Source organism: Lynx canadensis, chromosome B4 (genome assembly GCF_007474595.2).
Source record: "Lynx canadensis isolate LIC74 chromosome B4, mLynCan4.pri.v2, whole genome shotgun sequence".
NCBI classification, from domain to species: Eukaryota; Metazoa; Chordata; class Mammalia; order Carnivora; family Felidae; genus Lynx; species Lynx canadensis.
In genome coordinates this window covers 4,926,640-4,943,268 of record NC_044309.1, presented here as the reverse complement: position 1 = coordinate 4,943,268, position 16,629 = coordinate 4,926,640, and the positions used below count along the sequence as shown (strand labels likewise).

The following is a 16,629-nucleotide window of genomic DNA, read 5'->3' as shown; positions in this document are numbered from 1 at the left end:
GGAGCAAGGACCTCGGGAAGCCTTTATGGACCTTCCAACCTGTTCCAGAAGCCCCTCCCCCACCCCCCCAAAGCTTCATTCCCTAAAGTCCCCTAAAGGTTAGACACCTAGTCTGTCCCTTCTTCCAGTCTCGCTGGTGCCCGGCGCTGGGGAAGGCAGCTGGCCGGCCAGCTGGGGCGCCCTGGCAGCAGTGGGGGGCCGGGCCCGTGCTGGGGGCCGGCCCCTCCCTCACCTCATGGTACATGGGGCAGGGGGCTGCGCCCCTGCCCCGCCGGCCCGGTCGGCCCCCTCCCGCCAGCAGAGGCCAGTGCGGCAGCCAGGGCGGCGCGGGGCTGCTCCTTTTAAAAGTCAACGAGGACCGCCGACCGCGAGCCGGCGCACGGCGTAGGCGCAGGGCCCAGACCCCCAGGTGCAGACCCCGGCAAGGGGGTCGTGGGAGCTGCAATCAGGTTCCAGGGCTGGCGGATCAAGCGGAGCGCCCTTGGTCCTTCCTCCTCTGAGGTCTCCCAATACCCCTAGGTGTTCATAGGTATTTTACAGTGACTGCTCTAAGCTTCCGTTTCTTCAAGGGTCTTGCCCGCGGGCTCTCAGCCGTGATGACGGATGGCAAACCTCAGATCTAAGCTGAAATCCAGGCCTTTTCACTACAGTGATCCCCAATTATTCCAAATCAGTGCCCCTATAAAGCTTTCCCAGTATCGTCTATATAAATCCACCAGTTACAGTTTCATGGGGCTTTCTTGTAGAATTTACAAAAATAGGTCCATAGAACATGATTTTGAGTACTCCACATACTCCAGGAGATGCTGATATCAAGCACCTGTGGTCAGGATGGGGGTTCCCTCTCTCTCTCTCTCTCACTCACACACACACACAGCCCCGCAGCCCTAACAAAATCTACCAAAAATAAAACTGAGGGAGGGGGCATGAAGTATTTGGCCTGACCCAAGGACATCTTTGCTTTTCACTCATGTTTTAACAAAGTTAGAGAAGACATCCACATGCATTTCCCAAACCATATCTGCATTTGCTAGAGGAAAATCTAATCAGGAGATCCTAGAGAATCATTACCACTATTGTGTTGTACATACAGAAAACATTCAGGAAAATCTGAACTCACAAAGCAAATTGCTTAAATCATAATGAATCACGTCGATTAATTATGTAGTATTTAAAATAACAAACTCACTTTGGGTATTTAGTATATCCAGTGGAAGAGAAATTTAAAAAAAAAAAACATTTTTGGAGGATTATATCCATTGTGTGAAATGAGATCTACCCACGCATTATGACATTTTCATTTAACTTTCATTTACTTTTGGATTTAACATTCAATTTTTAAAGATAGGTTTAACATCCTCAGAATCCACTCTGACAGTAAAAAGTATTTTTGTATATTAAGCAGATGCTTATATTCTTGTATCTACCAAATTTTGTTTTCTCTCTTGCCATGCTATATAGATTCTTTGGCCACTATATTTTCCACGTTCAAGATTATGCACCTTTTACTGGAACCATTTCGAAGTTTATATGGTGTCATTTTTAGACATCTGTAGAAAGTAACTGACCTTTGTTCTGGCTCCTTATCAAACCGGATTAACTAATTTGTGCCTTAAACTATCAGCCTGCAATGAAATGGCTGCATGACACTTACTCCTGTATTTATTACAAGGACATTGTTAGGTAGTTTTGTACCTCTTACAAGAAAATCCTAAGAATAAATTTTTCTCAGGGACAATTACATTTTCAAACCTGCTTTGGATTCGTTTGTCACATATGATGAAAGAGTGACCTAATTTGTGCCATAACAAAAATGATTTTTTTTTTTGCTCACACCCCTAGAAATATCCCATTCCAAATGCGCTGGGCAAAGAAGAGGACTCTTCGCTGACAGTGGCTCCCAGAGAAAGGATAACCACAGGTAAAGCAGGTACTTCAACTGGTCAAACTGGATCTCAGGAGTTGGGGTCTTGAATATTCTAATGAGGGAGGGAGCAGGTGTACTCAAAAAGTTCTAAACAGGGTCCATTTCACCATGCCAAGGAAAGTAGTGAGCCTTTACACAGAATATAGCAGGGGATTTAATTATCCAATTAAGTTATTATTAAAATCTTATTAAGGGAAAACAAAGTATGCCCCAGACATTTCTTATGATAAAAGCAGTAATTTTAAAAAGAGAAGCCAAATTTAAAACAAAAACAAAAGGCCAACTGAATTAATCAATAAAAACTGTTACTTTTAGCATAAATGAAATAACCTTGTGGCAAATATAATCAAGAAAGAAAAATTAAATATCAGAAAAGGAGGCTATAACCACAAATACAGGAAAGATATTCCTAAAATTATAAGTTATCATACACAGCTTACACCAATTAATTTGAAAACTATAAAAATATACTTTACCAACATTGGTCTAAAAAGAAGAAACGTCTAAAAAAACCATTTACGATGAAAGCACAGAAACCGTAGTCATAGTCCTACCCCTTCTCCCAAAAGACTAGTTCCAGAGTTTCATTGTCAAGTTTCACTTCTCACTTATCAGATTATCATAAATCCATGCGTTTGGCAATGCATTCTGTTGGGGAAGGCTGTAAGAGACAAAGTGAAGAGAAAAGCAAAAGAACAGGAGAAAATATTTACTATATATACAGATTATAAAAGACTGATTTATACATTAAGATGGACAGATCAACAGAAGATAGAATTGGAAATTCACAGTTCAGGAATTATGAATAGCCAACAAACACATTTCAAAACTCTCTAATTTATGGATTTAAGAAGCCAAACAATTCCAAGCAAGATAAAGATACATTACTCTGAAATAGCAAGAGCTAAAGACAAAAAGAAAAATACCAAAGCAGCCAGAGAAAAAGGAATTGAGAGACTGGCAGCTGACTTCTCAATAGCAATAATGGAAAAAAACGAAGGAATGAGGAAGGAGATCTTCAGTGTACTAAACAACTGCCAACAGAAACCACTCTATTTAGCAAAAACATCTTCCGTAAATGACAGTGAAACAAAGACAATTTCAGGCAAACAAAAGCAGGGACAGTTCATCATCAAATGACCCTTCAGTAAAAGCCATCCCAAGGGATATTCTTTGAACAGAAGGAAAAGGGCCCTAGAGGATGTTCTAAAAGATAAAAGCAGTTGGGGCACCTGGGTGGCTCAGTCGTTCAAGCATTAGACTTCAGCTCAGGTCCTGATCTCACAGTTCCTGAATTCAACCCCCACGTCAGGCTCTGTGCTGACAGCTCAGAGCCTGAAGCCTGCTTCCAATTCTGTATCTCCTTCTCCCCTGCTCACACTCTCTCTCTCAAAAATAAATAAAGAAAGATTAAAAAAAATTTTTTTTAAATAAAAGATAAAAGCAGCAATAGAGAAAAGTAGTACAAATGTGGGGAAATGTAAATAAGCACCAACTGTAAAACACAACATTAATTCTAAACAGGCCTCCTTCTGTCTGGTAAGAATATTATTTAAAAAATTAAAATATATGATAACATATAAGTCATACAGGGGCTGAGTGAAGTTAAATTTTTGAGGTTCTTGTATTGTCTAAGAGGAAGGTAAAAGTATTGTTGTTCTGCTTTGTTTTAGGTTAAAAAAATTTTTTTAATGTTTATTTTTGACAAGGAGAAAGAGAGAGAGAGAGGGAGATAGGATGAGCGGGGGAGGGGCAGAGAGAGAGGGAGACACAGAATCCGAAGTGGGCTCCAGGCTCTGAGCTGTCAGCACTGAGCCTCACGACGCAGGGCCTGAACTCACGGACCGCAAGATCATGTCCTGAGCCGAAGCAGGAGGCTCAACTGCCTGAGCCACCCAGGTGCCCCTGTTTCAGGTTTTTAAATGTCAAGGATGCATATTTCTGGGAGAATTATAAAAAGAAAAAAAAAAGTTTATTTTCCAAACTAGGACATGGGGAAAATGGAATGATAAAGATATTAAATGAATATTTAATAACTAACAAAAGGGAGAGAAAAGAAACATAGAAAAGCCAGGACAAACAGCACAAAATAAGAGCAATTACAGTGAATGTAAATAGGTTATATGTCCCATGCCCTAAAACTGCATTTTAAAAAAAATTTTCTCCTATTTATTTATTTTGTAAGAGAGTGGATGGAGGAGGGGCAGAGACAGAGAAAGAGAGAGGGAGGGAGAGAATCCCCAGCAGGGTCTACGCTGTCAGCACAGAGCCTGACATGGGGCTCGATCTCACAAACCGTGAGACTGTGACCTGAGCGGACATCAAGAGATGGGCTTAACTGACTGAGCCACCCTGGCGCCCCTAAAACTGCATTTAAAAATTCCAACAGATGCTCTTTAAAAGAGACATCAAAAACATACAAGTGCCTGAGTCTATAACTTTTTCCAAAGAGTTTAACAAATGAATAAAAAACACAAAAAGAAATGTATGATAGAGAAAATCATGAAGTGTAACAGACTATGAGCAAGATGAATTAACAGCATGGAGGGAAGGGAAAAATATTCAACATCAAAACTGATAAAAGGAGACATAATTACATACACTTCACTCATTAAAAATAGCAAGAGGGTACTTTTAACAACTCTGTGCCTATAAATATTAAAAATTCAGACAAAATAGAGACCTACAAAAATCTAATCAATATTGACAATTTTTTTTAATGTTCAGTAATCCTGTAACCACTAAAAAAAATTAAATCACTAGTCAAAAATTTGCCACCAATAAAATTTCAGACGCAAGTGGATTCAATGGTAAATTCTACCACAACTGGTTATCTACTGAGAATAAAATTAAATTATATCTATATTCCACACTACCCACAATTAAGAATCCCAAGTATACAGACATAAAATGAAAATCTTTAAAATTACATCACAGAAAGAAAAGGTATTTGCAACCCATTTAACTATAAAACATTAGTACCCAGAATGTGTAAAGAAGTCCTACAGTCCACCAACCCAATAAAAAACAGAAATGGGTAGGTGATATGAACAGTACAAAGGAAAAAAAAAGGCTTTTAAACTTATGAAAAGATGCTCAGTCATAATGATCTGTAAATGGATTTATCAAACTGTCAAAACATACAAGTTTAGCAATGCATCCTGTGGGGGGAGGGGGAAGGTAAGGGGGAGGGTGCTTTAGGAAAACAGTTACTTCAGTATACCGCAGGTAAGTGCAAAATCCCAGGAAATGGAGTTTGGCAATACTTCTCAAAATTTCAAAAGCATTTAACCTTCAACCCAGTAATCACAGTTCTGGAAATTAATATAACAGAAAAACCTGCTCACATACAAAAGGACAATTCTACGGAATTACTCCATGCACCATTGTTTTTAACCACAAAAGACCAGAAACAAATGATCTATGACTGACTATTGTTCTTATTCTGTAGAATGAGCATGCCTTCTATATACTGATTTGCATATAAGACTTCTAGGATATACTGGTAAGTGGGGGAAAAAATGTAGCATAGCACAAATCAGATTAAGAAAGTGGAATATAGGGTGCCTGGGTGGCTCAGTTGGTTAAGTGTCTGACTTCGGCTCAGGTCATGATCTTACGATTCATGGGTTCAAGCCCCACATCAGGGGTCTGTGCTGACAGCTCAGAGCCTAGATCTGCTTTGGATTCTGTGTCTCTGACCCTCCCTTCCTCCCGCTCTTTCAAAAACAAAAACAAAACAAAAACTATAAAACACAAACAAAAATAATGCAACTGTTTAAGATAACCAAAGGACGGGGTTCAAAGCAGCACACTAAATATCACTGAATACTTCATCTGTTTCCTGCCTGTAGAACGCAGACATTTATGATGTGTTCTGGGCGACTGTTTCTGTACTATCTTAAAAGACCTCTCACGGGAAGAACATAATTTAAATGGAGATGAGCGGGGCACCTAGGTGGCTCAGTCAGTTAAGCATCCGACTTCACTTCGGCTCAGGTCATGATCTGGCTTCACTGTTCGTGAGTTTGAGCCCGGTGTCCAGCTCTGTGCTGACAGCTGGGAGCCTGTAGGCTGCTTCGGATTCTGTGTCTCCCTCTCTCTCTGCCCCTCTCCCACTTGTGCTCTCTTTCAAAAATACATAAATGTCTAAAAAAATGCATTAAAGAAAGAGGAATATAAAAACAAACACTGGAAAAAAAAAACAAACACTGGGGAATGAGTTGGACAGTACAGGAAAGATTTTTTCTGTGTATGTCTTTATATATTTTTAATTGTTTAATTATTCTAATTTTTAAACAATAGAGTTCATCAACTTGTACGTACAATACATGTAAGAAAAATTCATTCATATGAATAAGAGAAAATAAGTACCCAATAGAAAAAGTGACAAAAAACATTACACACAAAAAAACATTTAACTTCTTTTATATAATCACAGAAATGCAGTTTAAAGCCACAATAACATTTCATTTCCACTAGACCAGCAAAAATTAAAAACCTGGGCAATGCCAAATGTGGAGAGATTTCATTCAAAATTAGTGGAGAATAACTCAAAACTACAATTTGGAAAAAGTTACACATTACCTAATGAAACTGAACCCACGCACGTCCTCCTAGTGGGTGTAGCAATTCCATTACTAGTATGCCCAAGGAAGAGTAGTCTATACACTCACTTGAAGATGAACAAGAATATATATGGCAGCACTAATTATAACAGCCCCATGTTGGAAATAACCAATATGTTCATAAAGAATAAAACGGATAAGCATATAATCCATTTCTAACACATTCGTACAGTAGATTACTATACACTATACTTCAATGAAAATGAATGTATTTCAGCGCTGGTTCCCAAAGTGGTGATGACGCTTAAGTGGGTTCTTTGATACATACCACAAGGTGTCCTAATTTGAGAGATCTACATAACTCAGTAGACTAGTATCTACTGCATGACCAATGTGTAGATGAAATATCCCTTCCAAATTCAAGATAGACCAATGGGTTTTCATGTCACAGAGTTTGAGAAGTTCACTGACATGACTTCAAATTTTACACTACAGCTAACCTTTAAAGAAACTGTTGGGCTTTGAGGAGTATCAGAGAAAAATATAACTATCTTAAAAGGTTATTAAAACATTTCTCCCTTTCCTAAATACACAGCTGAGTGAGTCTGGATTTTCTTCACATACTTTTGTTCTGTTTTTTTTTTTTTTCATTTTTTAAAATGTTTATTTACTTTTGAGACAGAAAGAGAGAGAGCAAGTGAGCGAGCAAGCTAGCAGGGGAGAGGCAGAGAGAGAGGGAGACACAGAATCCGAAGCAGGCTCCAGGCTCTGAGTTGTCAGCACAAAGCCTGACGCAAGGCTCAAACCCTTGAACTGTGACATCATGGCCTGAGGCAAAGTTTGATGTTCAACTGTCTGAGACACCCAGGTGCCCGTTCCTCATATACTTTCAAACAGAACAATATATTGCAACAGACTGAATGCAGAAGCAGACATGATACTGAGACATTAAAGGTATTTGCAAAAATGTAAAAACAATGCCACTCTTGTCACTAATTTTTGAATAGTTTTTTTTCATTAAAATGTTATTTATATTAAGATGTAAGAGGCTTATTATCATTATTTAGAGGTGCCAATACATATACTAATAGATACTATATCTACTATACTTAAGATCAATCAGTTTTAATAACTAACATGATATAATCCATATAAAAAAAAAAACGTTTTAGGGTCCTCGACAGTTTTTAGGATCATAAAGGAGTCATGAGACCAAAGAGTTTCTGAATTACTGAACTACAGGCACATGCTTCAATATTGATGAATTTCAGAAACATAATGTTTAAGTGATTCACATAATTCAAAAACAGGTGAAAGTAAACAGTGTGTTGATTAAGAATATATACCTAAGTGATAAAACTGCACAGAAAGGCAAGGGAATAATTAACACAAAATTCAGGATGACCATGGTGATGGGGCAGCAATACATGCTTCTGGGGAGAGGCACACACAAAAGCTTGTAAGGTGCTTGTGATGTCCTGTTAAGCTGGGCACACAGATATACTTTTTTTTAACAGTACATATAAATGGTACACTTCACGACAAAAATTTTAATAGAAGAAACAAAGGGACATACCTACTCTCCTAGAAGGAAAAACTCAAAAGAATGTCTCTTCTCAAATTAATCTATAAATTCAATGCAATCACAAACAATATGCCAATATCCCAAGATTTTCTATAGAACTTGGAAAGATGGTTCTAAATTTCACCTGGAAGAAAAATGCAAAAAAAGCCCAAAGCTTTTTTCAAAAGAAAGTACCAAAATGTATTACAAAGCTACAATAATTAAAACAGTGCGGTAGTAGCTAAATGGGTCAAAGAGTTTTGAACCCAATTAAGGGGAGAAAAAAAAAAGGCAAGGATTATGACCCAGCCAAAATGTCCTTCCACCCAAGGAAGATAAAAATTAAAATGTTATTTTCAAGTTAGAAAATTAGTCAGATACGAAAGAAATACTGTTAACGTCCACTGCTGGCTAGCTAGCAGGGAAATAAAGCATACCCTTAGATAGTAGATATTTAAGGATACACTATTTGAGGACAATTTCACAGCATTAATAGCCAGCATTCTCATAGGGAATCAACTCTTCAGAAATACTATCACTGGCACACGATGCATTGCTTGTCACAAGAAAAAAAATAACCAGAACACCGTAAAACTTGAAAATAAATGTCCGCCAGTAATAAAAGACCCGTTTGGTAATGGTAAAGACGCCATTACCTATTTAACTACACTAAGTAGACAATATACTACACGCATTTAACAAACACTACGTCTCGAGTGTTTTTAGGCACTTCGGGAATTTTAATTCATTTGAGCAACTATGTCTGGAGTTCAGCAGATGCTTGCAATACAGCTCTTTTTAAAGAGACCCGGTTACACTGGGGCAAATGTCCCGAAAACCCCACATTTCAAACACTGTTCTCTGTCTTCCCTACAGTCATCATGTACACTTGGTCCCTTTTTACTTTCCTCTAGTCTGGGTTAGTCATTCACGGATGGGCCGAACACGCTGCCTGGCCCTGTCCAGTTCGAGAAGGCAGGTCTTCCAACCGAAGAGTATCGTCACAGCTGCTTTGTTAGGAAACTCCGGAGTCGGCTTCCTCCCAATCTCACACCCCTTTCCCCCTTCCGACACTTCAAGCACCAGCGGGCCCTTGGATCGCTAACGTTACCCCAGTAACACCGTATACTCTCTCGACACTGAAAAGTTCCTGGTGTATTTTTTTGCTCATGAACCCCACCGGCCTAACTTGACCTTACAGGGAAAGTAAAAGAAGGGTAAGGCGGGCCTATTTCAGCTTTTGACTTCAAACAGACCAGTACGGATTCCGTGAAACCTGAGGATGTGCAAAGCGCCCTCCTCAAGCCCCGAGGTTAACGTGCCGCGTTCCCCGACGCAACGCGGCTGGGTGGCTGAACGCGCGGGGTGGGCGTGCACAGACACAACTACCACCCGGCTTAGGCGCCCCTGGAGTCTTCTGCCCAACGACCCGCCCCGTGCACGGACCCCCTCCCTCCAGCCCTGCGCGAAGGAAGGAAAGGTCCCGCACCGCCGTGGATTCACCCAGAAGGAAGGAAACCCGAGAGGCAGACCTCACACACAAGCCTTAAAAAAAAAAAAAAAAACAAAACGACCGAATAGCCAGTCCGAGCTCGGGGAGCCCGGGGAGCCCGGGGAGCCAAGCTCGCCCGAGTACGGATCGTTCCACCGCCCGCCGGGGACGCGCAGCTCGGGGGACGCGCCTCAACAGCCCTGGACGTTGTGCCTCCCAGGGGGAAAGAGCACTCCGGAAGCCCCCCCACAGACGTGTCAAATGCTGACGTCGCGGCCACGAGCTGGGGTCCCTCGGCCAGCAGCACCGCGAACGGCCGCGGGCGACCAAGGGTGGACTCCTCGAAGGAGCAGCGCCGCCCAAGCCAGCCTGAAATCCGCCCCGCCCCCCGCCCCGAGCAAACCCGCAAGGAAGCGTCTGGCTCCCGGCAAGCGAGAAAAGCAGGCGACGGCAAACGTCAATTAGAACCGGGTTTGAGTGACAATAGCGAAGCCCCGACGAGCCTCCGCGAAAGCCCGCCGGGAGGACGGCGGCTCCTCCGGCCAGCCTGCCAGGTGCACCGAGGGGCGCCCAGCCCGGGGGAGGCTCACCTGTCTTCGGAGCTGCCGCCGCCGCCGCCGCCCCCCGGAATCTCAGGTTCTGGTTCAGTTTCTTCCCCATGCTCGCAGCCGCCCGCTTCTCCACGCAGGCGCTTCCTCCCTCGCGGTCCCCGCGGCCGAATGTGACAGGGACTTCCGGGCTGATTCACCACCCGCCGAGCCCGTCCTTCTCCCCGGCCGCCGACTCGCCGGCTCCGGGACCTCCTGAGGGAGCCGTCGGCGCGGTCTGCACAGGCTCTCCAGAGGCGCGCCGCGCGTCCTTCCCCTCCGCACCGACGCCGGCAGCGCCCGGCGGCCCCGGCGCCCAGCCCGCAGGCACCGCCACGCTCGTCAGCCAAATGTCGCTCTTGCCACAGAAACTCATAGGAAAGAACGGACCCCGAGACGCGCCCCGGCCTGAGAGAACATGTCGATTACCTCAGACACAGAGGCACGAAACCGGAAGTAAAACCCCTGGCCTCAGGAACCGGAGAGCTTGGGAGGAAAAAAAAAAAAAAAAAAAAAAGAGAAAGTGAAAACTGAACCGTGGTGAAAGGCAGGAGCCAATCACTGAGTGGGAATCTATGCGCAGGCGCGGGCTGCGGCCGGCGTCCACGCGGCGTTCGCCTCTCCCCATTGCGCAGGCGCGACGCTGCAGCGAGCCCTGGGATTGGAGTACGGAGTCTGGCGTGCGCAGCTGCCGGAGGGGCGAAGTCGAGCGGGGTGTCTCCAGGGCTTGGTGCGTGGCCGGATGCGGAAGACGTTCCCGGGAACATGTCCGGCCGCCATGATGGCTCTGCGTATATTCCAGCCTCTGGCTTGCGTTGGGCTGGAATGTTTGTCTCCCATCGTGTCTCGTGAGGGTGCGGTGGATACGCTTGTTTTGTCTTGCCCCAAAGCGACATTTATAAAACCTTGTAGCTTAATAAATGTTACAGCCCTAAAAATAACCTTAAAAGTTGAAGTGTTAACCTGAAAAATAGAACCGTAATTTTACCAGGTTTATAAACAGACGAAATTGTAAGGGTTAAATTGTAGTGTAGGGGTAACGTGTAGCTTGAGAGAACAGCTTTGTGTTGACACTGTAGTTTGAAAAATAACAGCCTTGCTTTACTCTTGTAAATTACGCTTCATACTCTTGTAAATCAGGCTTCACCAATTAAGGAAACAAAACTTCAAAGAAAAGAACATCAGAGCCAGGGTCAAGGAGAGCCACTGGTTGCAACTTAACCACAGAAAGTCTGAAATAATCACCTCATCAGGCAACTGTTTCTAACTCATCTGGGAACTGTTTCTCTGTTCTGTTCCCAGGTGATGATAAAACGATGTGATCGGCTATAAAAACTCTGTACCCTGACTGTTCGAGGCTGCACTCTGATCAAGAGTGTTGGTCCCGATCTGTCTGCCTTGCCTCTCATTACAATAAACTTTGTTGTGACTGTCACTAGTGCCTGTAGCATTCTGTTTCAGGAGTGGTGTGGATGCAACAAAATGTCATTCAAGACATGCACACGGTGGTGAACTACAGGCAAATCCAAAGGACAAAGGAGGAACGTGTACTTTTATAAAGGAGGAAGTTGGGAGAGGGAGTTGTGACATTTCATTGGAGGAGATATTGTGGTCACTTCTCATTGGCTGGGCTGTTGTCTGGAAGGAGACAAATCTTCCTGCTGGGGTAAGCTTCCACCAGGCCGCCTGGGTGGCTCAGTTGGTTGAGCATCTGACTCCGGCTCAGGTCATGATCTCACAGTTTGTGAGTTTGAGCCCTGTGTTGGGCTCTGTGCTGACAGCTTGGAGCCTGAAGCCTGCTTAGGATTCTGTGTCTCCTTCCCTCTCTGCCCATCCCCCGCTTGTGCTCTGTCTCTCAAAAATAAATAAATTTTAGAAAAAAATTTAAAAATAAAAATAAACTAAGCTTCCAGGAGTGGTGCTCATGGAGAACCCTTCATTGCTTCCTGACTTCGTTTTGAATTAGTTTTTTTTCTATTTTCACGCATGTAATATTTAATTAAGTGCATGTAATTAAGTGCATAAATACATGTAATATTTAAGTGCATGTAATATTTAAGTATTTTCCCATGGAAAACACTTCTACATGGTTACAAGAGACCACATATAGCATTAATTCTACAAATGAGAGATATTAAGTACTACAGATAGGAGAAACCAGGCACTATTCCATATGCTGGGAATAGATTTATTAACTCAATAGCTTTCACCTCCCATTCTTTCAGCTCAGGTCATGATCCCAGGGTCGTGAGATTGAGCCCCACATTGGGCTCTGTGATGACAGTGCAGAGCATGCTTGGGATTCTCTCACTTCCTCTCTTTCTCTCTGCCCTTCCCCCATTCATTCTTCCTCTGAATAAACTTCGAAAAAAAGAAAAACCTTAAAAAAAATAACAGCTTTTATTGTTTACTCTTGCCAGCTGCTAAAGCACTAGGATTATAGTTGGGAACAGCTAGACGAGCACCCTGCATATAATGGAACTTTTTCTAGAAGTGGATATCAAACATTAACAAGTAACCCACAACCTCACCACAACAAAACTAGAATTTCATTTAACAGTACTGCTTTGAAAAGCAAGCTGGAAATGCTGGAGAATGGGGTTGGAGGCTGGCGGCCAGGGGCAGGAGAGGTAGAGCTGCAAGATCTCACTGAATAAGGGACATTTGATGTGAAAGCTCAATAGTAAAAACAGACCAAACTAATCCTTGGAACACGCGGAGGAAGAGCTTTCCAGGCAGAAGGCAAAGCAAGTGCAAAGTCCCTAGAAATGAAACTAAGCGTGTTCAAGAACTAAAGAGGGTTGGCTGTAGAAATGGAATGAAATAGAATATTTTTAAAATACGTAAAACCAAAATGTACAACTCCCTGATTTATCACAAACCAAATATTCATGAAACAACACTGTGGTCAAGAAATAGAACGCTGCCTAAACCTGAGAAGCTCCATCTTGTGTTCACTCCCAATCAATACCTACCCACCTTCCCTACCATCAAACCTAACCACTAATCTAACTCCCATGATCATCTCTGCCTTATTAGCTTTAGTGCCCAAACATACATCCCTAAACTTCAACATTCATTAGTTTTGCCTGTGGTTTGAACTTCACATAAGTTGAATGATTTTGTACCAAGTTTCTTTGGAGTAACATGGTTAGTGAGACATGTTTTTGTGGATACTTATTCTTTCATTTTCATTGCTATACAGATGTGGCTATAGCATATTTTCTTTATCCATTGTATTATTTTTTAATGTACGTTCAATGCCCAATGTGGGGCTTGAACTCACAACCTTGAGATCAAGAGTCTCGTGCTCTACTGACTGATCCAGCCAGGCACTCCTCCATTGTACTGTTGACAGACATTTTGATTGTTGCCAGTTCTTGGCTGTTATGAATAATTCTTCTTGAACATTCTTATTATCCATGTCTCTTGGTGCACATGTACACCATTTATGTTGGGTGTATACCATACTGGACACAATTTGGAATTGTTTCAGCAAATATTTATTCCCTCCCTCCTTATGGTGCTGGCCAAGTTTATTTCTTTACTCCACTATTACTGCTCTTAGTCATGTGAATATTTTTGGTTGATAGACTATTAGCAGACATGTTATGAACAGGAATCTTGAATATCCATATATAGTTCATTTGACTCTTGAGCTCAGATAATGCACAGAAGGAGACCATGTCTCAAATAACTGTGCCCTTTCAGCCTGGGCCTTCAGAACAAATGTGTGGAGCAGATGTGAATCCAACCTGCAGCATAAACCCACCTTAGATTTGCAGAATGTTAGACCTCCCGAGGACTGATGAGAATGAGAGTGCTGTTGTCCTAAGCCACTGAGTTTGGAGTGGTTTCTTATGCAAACATCACTGTGGCAATAAAAAAGATGTATATTCAACTTCAAAATATAATGCCAAATGTTTTATAAATCAGTTTTACCAAGTACATTCCTACAAGCAATGTATGAGAATTCTAGTTGCCTTACATTTTTGCCAACACTTTAAAACTTTTTTTAAAGTTTATTTATTTTGAGGGAGAGAGGGAGGGAGGAAGGGAGGGAGAGAGAGAAAGAGAGAGAAAGAGAGAGAAAGAGAGAGAGAGAGAGAGAGAGAGAGAGAGAGAAACCCAAGTAGGCCCCACACTGTCAGAGCACAGCCTGACACAGAGCTAGAATTCATGAATTGCAAGACCAAGAGTTGAAATCAAGAGTTGGAAGCTTAACCAACTGAGCCACCCAGGTGCCCCAACTGCCAACGCTTTTTTAGTTACTCTGGAGGGTGTGTTATGGTTTGAATTTGCATAATTTCCAATTTTGTTCTTTTTCATATATGTTTAGGCTAGTCTAACTTTCATATATGTTAGGCTAGTCTAATTTTCACATAAATTTTAGAATTAACTTTTCTATCTAAAAAAACTGCTAGTGGGGCGCCTGGGTGGCGCAGTCGGTTAAGCGTCCGACTTCAGCCAGGTCACGATGTCGCGGTCCGCGAGTTCGAGCCCCGCGTCAGGCTCTGGGCTGACGGCTCGGAGCCTGGAGCCTGTTTCCGATTCTGTGTCTCCCTCTCTCTCTGCCCCTCCCCCGTTCATGCTCTGTCTCTCTCTGTCCCAAAAATAAATAAACGTTGAAAAAAAAATTAAAAAAAAAAAAAACTGCTAGTGTTTTGTTTGGGCTTCTGTTCAATATATAGATCAGTTTGGGGAGAATTACCATCTTAATATTCCATCTTCATGAACATGATATCTCTACTTAGGTCTTTTAAAATTTCCCAGCAATATTAAATCTTTAAGTGTACAGGTATTATTCACATTGTTATATTTACCTCTATATTTTTATGATGATTAAAAATTTAATTTACAATGGTTTGTTGCTGATATATGGAAATACAATTGATTTTTTCCACATTAGCCTTATACCTGCAACTTATTGAATTCAATTATTAGATCTGATGGCTATTAGTATATTTATGTATATTCTTTAAGATTTCCTGAGGTAAACATAATGACTGCACATAAAAATACTTTTCTTTGTTTATAATCTGTATTTTTCCTTATTACCTTATGGCCTCTAATGCAATGATGAATAGAAGAGGTGAGAACAAACATCTTTGTGTATCACTGATCTTAGAGGAAAAGCATTCAGTTGTTTACCATTAAGTATAATGTTGGCTTTAGTATTTTACATCTTTTTAGGTTGAGGATTTTCCCTTCTATAACTAGTTTTTGAGAACTTTTATCACAAATAAGCGAATTTTGGTGTGCTTGGGTGGCTTAGTCGGTTAAGTGTCCGACTTCGGCTCAGGTCATGATCTCATGGTTTGTGGGTTCCAGTCCCGCATCGGGCTCTGTGCTGACAGCTCAGAGCCTGGAGCCTGCTTTGGACTCTGTGTCTCCCTCTCTCTCTGCTCCTCCCCCACTCACACTCTGTTTCTCTGTCTCTCAAAAATAAACATTTAAAAATTAAAAATAAAAATAAATAAATAAATAAATAAATAAATAAATAAATAAATAAGTGAATTTCGTCCGCATCTATTGAGATTATATAGTTTTCTTTTTTAGCCTATTAGTTTGGTGAATTACATTAATTGATTTTCAGATGTTAAGCCAACCTTGAATTCCTGGGATAAATCTAATTTAATTAGGATGTATTATCCTTTTTATATATTACTGGACACAAATTGCAGATATTTTGTTAAGAATTTTGGCATTTACATTCATGAGGGATATTGGTCTATACATTTTATTTTTCTTGTAATATCTTACTTTGTTATCAGGTAACTCCAACCTCACAGAATTAGCTGATAAGTATTCCTTCCTTTAATTTCCAAAATACTTTCATTAAAATTGGTAATATCTCTTGCAAAAGTGTTTAATAGACTTAATCAGCAAAGTCATCAGTGTCTGTTTTTTTCTTTATGGAAAGATTTTTTAGTACTTTTTTTATTAATAATATAGAGTTATTAAGAATATTTCAAAGAAAGATAGCTCTACTAATGTTACAGTCATACCAGGATGACTGTTGACATACAGGTGTGCCTCCATGAGAATGAATAGCAGAAGACTAGTTACCTATGAGGAAATAGAGATCACTAAAATAATCCAGCCAGTCACTAAACAAATAAGCAAATAACAGTAGCAAGACCCAAAGGGAGGAGGGAAGACCAATACACAGAATTGGATAAACTTATTATCTAAATTGTAGCAGTTTTTAGCAAAAATTTATTATGTGTGAAAAGAAACAAGGAAGTATGACTTAGACACTGAGAAAAAAAAGCAACAGAAACTCCTGTGAGAGTGACTAATCTTGGATTTAACAGAGACTTCAAGTAGCCCTAATAGATATGTTCAACAAACTAAAGGAAAGTGTGATAAAAGAAAGATATGACAATGCCACGTCAAATAGAGAATATCAACAAAGAGAAATTATTTAAAAAGAGCCAAATGGAAAAGGTGGAGTTGACAAGCACAAAAACTGAAATAAAAAACACTAG

General features: G+C 41.2%; 1 protein-coding gene across 3 annotated transcripts in view; it reads right to left on the bottom strand.

Annotated features, from left to right (window-relative positions):
• The window catches only part of TASOR2 (transcription activation suppressor family member 2), an 80,585-nt gene extending 70,366 nt beyond the window's left edge, over nt 1-10,219 (bottom strand). For 2 of the 3 annotated variants that reach the window (XM_032593817.1, XM_032593816.1), the window contains exon 1: nt 10,142-10,219. The gene's annotated coding sequence lies outside the window, so the exon portion shown is untranslated. The remainder of the gene's footprint in view (nt 1-10,141) is intronic. The other variant, XM_030322162.1, reaches the window with a different exon arrangement.
• Nucleotides 10,220-16,629: the final 6,410 nt, after the last annotated feature.